Consider the following 7,079-nt stretch of genomic DNA (forward strand, 5'->3'; position numbering starts at 1 on the left):
CACAACGTAACTGGGTGGCTATAAAGGTGCACTACAGGTATCTCCGAAAGTGTTTGTTGGGTTGGCACGAATCGAGACTGGGATTTGTCACTCCGTGTAAACGGAGAGGTATCTCTGGGCCCACTCGGTAGGACATCATCATAATGTGCACAATGTGACCAAGGGGTTGATCACGGGATGATGTGTTACGGAACGAGTAAAGAGACTTGCCGGTAACGAGATTGAACAAGGTATCGGTATACCGACGATCGAATCTCGGGCAAGTACAATACCGTTAGACAAAGGGAATTGTATACGGGATCGATTGAGTCCTTGACATCGTGGTTCATCCGATGAGATCATCGTGGAACATGTGGGAGCCAACATGGGTATCCAGATCCCGCTGTTGGTTATTCACCGGAGAATGTCTCGGTCATGTCTGCATGATTCCCGAACCCGTAGGGTCTACACACTTAAGATTCGGTGACACTAGAGTTGTTATGGGAATCAGTGTGCAGTTACCGAATGTTGTTCGGAGTCCCGGATGAGATCCTGGACGTCACGAGGAGTTTCGGAATGGTCCGGAGGTAAAGATTTATATATGGGAAGTCCTATTTTGGCCACCGGAAAATGTTCGGGATTTTTCGGTATTGTATCGGGAAGGTTCTAGAAGGTTCTGGAGTGGGGCCCACCTGCATGGGGGGACCCACATGAACATGGGTAGTGGGGGCAAGGCCCTACACCCCTGGAAAAGGCGCACCAAGATACCCCTTAGAAGGAATAAGATCATATCCCGAAGGGATAAGATCAAGATCCCTAAAAAGGGGGGATAACAATCGGTGGGGAAGGAAATGATGGGATTTCTTTCCTCCCACCTTTGCCAACGCCCCAATGGACTTGGAGGGCAAGAAACCAGCCCCCTCCACCCCTATATATAGTGGGAAGGCGCATGGGAGCTTCACCCTTGCCCCTGGCGCAGCCCTCCCCCTCTCCCAAGTACTCCTCCTCTCCCGCGGTGCTTGGCGAAGCCCTGCAGGATTACCACGCTCCTCCATCACCACCACGCCGTTGTGCTGCTGCTAGACGGAGTCTTCCCCAACCTCTCCCTCTCTCCTTGCTGCATCAAGGCATGGGAGACGTCACCGGGTTGTACGTGTGTTGAACGCGGAGGTGCCGTCTGTTCGGCACTAGGATCTCCGGTGATTTGGATCACGACGAGTACGACTCCTTCAACCCCGTTCTCTTGAACGCTTACGCTTAGCGATCTACAAGGGTATGTAGATGCACTCTCCTTCCCCTCGTTGCTAGTTTCTCCATATATAGATCTTGGTGACTCGTAGGAAAATTTTGAATTTCTGCTATGTTCCCCAATAGTGGCATCATGAGCTAGGTCTATTGCGTAGATTCTTTGCACGAGTAGAACACAAAGTAGTTGTGGGCGTTGATTTGTTCAATATGCTTACCGTTACTAGTCCATGTTGGAAATATGCCCTAGAGGCAATAATAAAAGTATTATTATATTTCCTTGTTCATGATAATTGTCTTTTATTCATGCTATAACTGTATTATCCGGAAATCGTAATACACGTGTGAATACATAGACCATAATATGTTCCTAGTGAGCCTCTAGTTGACTAGCTCGTTGTGATCAACAGATAGTCATGGTTTCCTGGCTATGGACATTGGATGTCGTTGATAACGGGATCACATCATTAGGAGAATGATGTGATGGACAAGACCCAATCCTAAGCCTAGCACAAAGATCGTGTAGTTCGTTTGCTAGAGCTTTGCCAATGTCAAGTATCTCTTCCTTTGACCATGAGAGCGTGTAACTCCTGGATACCGTAGGAGTGCTTTGGGTGTATCAAACGTCACAACGTAACTGGGTGACTATAAAGGTGCACTACAGGTATCTCCGAAAGTATCTATTGTTTTATGCGGATCGAGACTGGGATTTGTCACTCCGTGTAAATGGAGAGGTATCTCTGGGCCCACTCGGTAGGACATCATCATATGCGCAATGTGACCAAGGAGTTGATCACGGGATGATGTGTTACGGAACGAGTAAAGTGACTTGCCGGTAACGAGATTGAACAAGGTATTGGATACCGACGATCGAATCTCGGGCAAGTAACATACCGATAGACAAAGGGAATTGAATACGGGATTGATTAAGTCCTTGACATCGTGGTTCATCCGATGAGATCATCGTGGAACATGTGGGAGCCATCATGGGTATCCAGATCCCGCTGTTGGTTATTGACCGGAGAACGTCTCGGTCATGTCTACATGTCTCCCGAACCCGTAAGGTCTACACACTTAAGGTTCGATGACGCTAGGGTTATAAAGGAAGTTTGTATGTGGTTACCGAATGTTGTTCGGAGTCCCGGATGAGATCCCGGACGTCACGAGGAGTTCCGGAATGGTCCGGAGGTAAAGATTTATATATGGGAAGTCCTATTTTGGCCACCGGAAAATGTTCGGGATTTTTTGGTATTGTACCGGGAAGGTTCTAGAAGGTTCCGGAGTGGGGCCCACCTGCATGGGGGGACCCACATGGACGTGGGTAGTGGGGGAAAGGCCCCACACCCCTGGTCAAGGCGCACCAAGATCCCCCCTTAGAAGGAATAAGATCATATCCCGAAGGGATAAGATCAAGATCCCTAAAAAGGGGGATAACAATCGGTGGGGAAGGAAATAATGAGATTTCTTTCCTCCCACCTTGGCCAACGCCCCAATGGACTTGGAGGGCAAGAAACCAGCCCCTCCACCCCTATATATAGTGGGGAGGCGCATGGGAGCTATAGACGAAGTTCTGGTGCAGCCCTCCCCCTCTCACAAGTACTCCTCCTCTCCCGCGGTGCTTGGCGAAGCCCTGCAGGATTGCCACGCTCCTCCACCACCACCACGCCGTTGTGCTGCTGCTGGATGGAGTCTTCCTCAACCTCTCCCTCTCTCCTTGCTGGATCAAGGCTTGGGAGACGTCACCGGGTTGTATGTGTGTTGAACGCGGAGGTGCCGTGCGTTCGGCACTTGATCATCGGTGATTTGAATCACGACGAGTACGACTCCATCAACCCCGTTCACTTGAACGCTTCCGCTTAGCGATCTACAAGGGTATGTAGATGCACTCTCCTTCCCCTCGTTGCTAGTCTCTCCATAGATAGATCTTGGTGACACGTAGGAAAATTTTGAATTTCTGCTACGTTCCCCAACAGTGGCATCATGAGCTAGGTTTATTGCGTAGATTCTTTGCACGAGTAGAACACAAAGTAGTTGTGGGCGTTGATGTTGTTCAATATGCTTACCGTTACTAGTCCAATCTTGTTTCGACGGTATTGTGGGATGAAGCGGCCCGGACCGACCTTACACGTACTCTTACGTGAGACAGGTTCCACCGATTGACATGCACTTGGTGCATAAGGTGGCTAGCGGGTGCCAGTCTCTCCCACTTTAGTCGAAACGGATTCGATGAAAAGGGTCCTTATGAAGGGTAAATAGCAATTGACATATCATGTTGTGGTTTTGCGTAGGTAAGAAACGTTCTTGCTAGAAACCCATAGCAGCCACGTAAAACATGCAAACAACAATTAGAGGACGTCTAACTTGTTTTTGCAGGGTATGCTATGTGATGTGATATGGCCAACAAGAATGTGATGAATGATATGTGATGTACGAGATTGATCATGTTCTTGTAATAGGATTCACGACTTGCATGTCGATGAGTATGACAACCGGCAGGAGCCATAGGAGTTGTCTTTATTTATTGTATGACCTGCGTGTCATTGAACAACGCCATGTAATTACTTTACTTTATTGCTAACCGATAGCCATAGTAGTATAAGTAATAAGTTGGCGAGACGACTTCATGGAGACACGATGATGGAGATCATGATGATGGAGATCATGGTGTCATGCCGGTGACGATGATGATCATGGAGCCCCGAAGATGGAGATCAATGGAGCTATATGATATTGGCCATATCATGTCACTACTATATAATTGCATGTGATGTTTATTATGTTTATGCATCTTGTTTACTTAGGACGACGGTAGTAAATAAGATGATCCCTTACAACAATTTCAAGAAGTGTTCTCCCCTAACTGTGCACCGTTGCTACAGTTCGTCGCTTCTAAGCACCACGTGATGATCGGGTGTGATGGATTCTTACGTTCACATACAACGGGTGTAAGACAGATTTACACAGCAATACACTTAGGGTTAACTTGACGAGCCTAGCATGTACAGACATGACCTCGGAACACGGAGACCGAAAGGTCGAGCATGAGTCGTATAGTAGATACGATCAACATGAAGATGTTCACCGACGTTGGCTAGTCCGTCTCATGTGATGATCGGACACGGCCTAGTTGACTCGGATCATGTGATCACTTAGATGACCAGAGGGATGTCTATCTGAGTGGGAGTTCATAAGATGAACTTAATTATCTTGAACATAGTCAAAAGACCTTTTGCAAATTATGTCGTAGCTCGTGCTTTAGTTCTACTGTTTAGTTATGTTCCTAGAGAAAATATAGTTGAAAGTTGACAGTAGCGATTATGAGGACAGTAGAAAGCTTATGTCCTTAATGCACCGCTCAGTGTGCTAAACCCCAAACCTCGTCTGTGGATGTTGTGAACATCGGACATACACGTTTTGATAACTACGTGATAGTTCAGTTAAACGGTTTAGAGTTGAGGCACCAAAGACGTTTTCAAAATGTCGCGGAACATATGAGATGTTTCGAGGGCTGAAATTGGGATTTCAGGCTCGTGCCCACGTCGAGAGGTATAAGACCTCCGACGATTTTCTTAGCCTGCAAACTAACGGAGAAAAGCTCAATCGTTGAGCTTGTGCTCAGATTGTCTGAGTGCAACAATCACTTGAATCGAGTGGGAGTTGATCTTCCATATGAGATAGTGATGTTTCTCCAAAGTCATTGCCACCAAGCTGCTAGAGCTTTGTGATGAACTATAACATATCAGGGATAGATATGATGATCCTTGAGGTAGTCACGATGTTTGACACCGCGAAAGTAGAAATCAAGAAGGAGCATCAATTGTTGATGGTTGGTGAAACCACTAGTTTCAAGAAGGGCAAGGGCTAGAAGGGATACTTCATGAAACGGCAAATCAGCTGCTGCTCTAGTGAAGAAACCCAAGGTTGAACCCAAACCCGAGACTAAGTGCTTCAGTAATAAGGGGAACAACCACTGGAGCAGAATTACCCTAGATACTTGGTAGATGAGAAGGCTGGCAAGGTCGATAGAAGTATATTGGATATACATTTTGTTAATGTGTACTTTACTAGTATTCCTAGTAGCACCAGGGTATTAGATACCAGTTCGGTTGCTAAGTGTTAGTAACTCGAAATAAAGGCTACGGAATAAACGGAGATTAGCTAAAGGTGAGCTGACGATATGTGTTGGAAGTGTTTCCAATGTTGATATGATCAAGCATCGCACGCTCCCTCTACCATCGAGATTGGTGTTTGCGTTGAGCATAGACATGATTGGATTATGTCTATCGCAATACGGTTATTCATTTAAGGAGAATAATGGTTACTCTGTTTATTTGAATAATACCTTGTATGGTCTTGCACCTAAAATGAATGGTTTATTGAATCTCGATCGTAGTGATACACATGTTCATGCCAAAAGATAGTAATGATAGTACCACCTACTTGTGGCACTGCCACTTAAGTCATATCGGTATAAAACGCATGAAGAAGCTCCATGTTGATGGATCTTTGGGCTCACTCGTTTTTGAAAAGTTTGACACATGCGAACGATGTCTATTGGTGTATATGCATGAAGAAACTCCATGCAAATGGACCGTTTGAACTCACTTGATCTTGAATCACTTGAGACATGCAAATCATACCACATGGGCAAGATGACTGAAATCCTCGGTTTTAGTAAAATGGAACAAGATAGAAACTTGTTGGAAGTAACACATTTTGATGTGTGCAATCCAATAAGTGCAGAGGCATGTAGTGGATATCGTTATGTTCTTACTTCATAGATGATTCGAGTAGTTGTTGAGAATATTTACTTGATGAAACACAAGTCTGAATTATTGAATGGTTCAAGTAATTTCAGAGTGAAGTAGAAGATCATTGTGACAGGAGGATAAAATGTCTATGATATGATCATAGAGATGAATATCTGAGTTACAAGTTTTGGCACACAATTAAGACACTGTGGAAATTGTTTCGCAATTAATACCGCCTGGAACACCATAGTGTGATGGTGTGTCCGAACATCATAACTGCACCCTATTGGATATGATGCATACCATGATGTCTCTTATCGAGTTACCACTATCGTTCATGGGTTAGGCATTAGAGACAACCACATTCACTTTAAATAGGGCACCACGTAATTCCGTTGAAATGACACCTTATGAATTATGGTTTAGAGAAACCTAAGTTGTCGTTTCTTAAAGGTTTGGGGCTGCGATGCTTATGTGAATTTTTTTTCCAGGATTGATAAGCTCGAACCCAAAGCGGATAAAATGCATCTTCATAGGAAACCCAAAACAGTTGGGTATACCTCCTAATTCAGATCCGAAAGCAATATGGATTGTTTCTAGAATCGGGTCCTTTCTCGAGGAAAAGTTTCTCTCGAAAGAATTGAGTGGGAGGATGGTGGAGACTTGATGAGGTTATTGAACCGTCTCTTCAACTAGTGCGTGACAGGGCACAGGGAGTTGTTCCTGTGGCACCTACACCAATTGAAGTGGAAGCTTATGATATTGATCATGAAACTTCGGATCAAGTCACTCCCAAACCTCGTAGGATGACAAGGATGCGTACTACTTCAGAGTGGTACGTAATCCTGTCTTGAAGGTCATGTTGCTAGACAACAATGAACCTACGAGCTATGGAGAAGCGATGGTGGGCCCGGATTCCGATAAATGGCTTGAGGCCATAAAATCCGAGAGAGGATCCATGTATGAAAACAAAGTGTAGACTTTGGCAGAACGGCTCGATGGTCGTAAGGCTAATGAGTACAGATGGATTTCAAAAGGAAGACGGACAATGATGGTAAATGTCACCATTAAGAAAGCTCGACTTGTCGTTAAGATGTTTTCCGA

This window comes from Triticum aestivum, chromosome 4B (assembly GCF_018294505.1).
Source record: "Triticum aestivum cultivar Chinese Spring chromosome 4B, IWGSC CS RefSeq v2.1, whole genome shotgun sequence".
Taxonomy (NCBI): Eukaryota; Viridiplantae; Streptophyta; class Magnoliopsida; order Poales; family Poaceae; genus Triticum; species Triticum aestivum.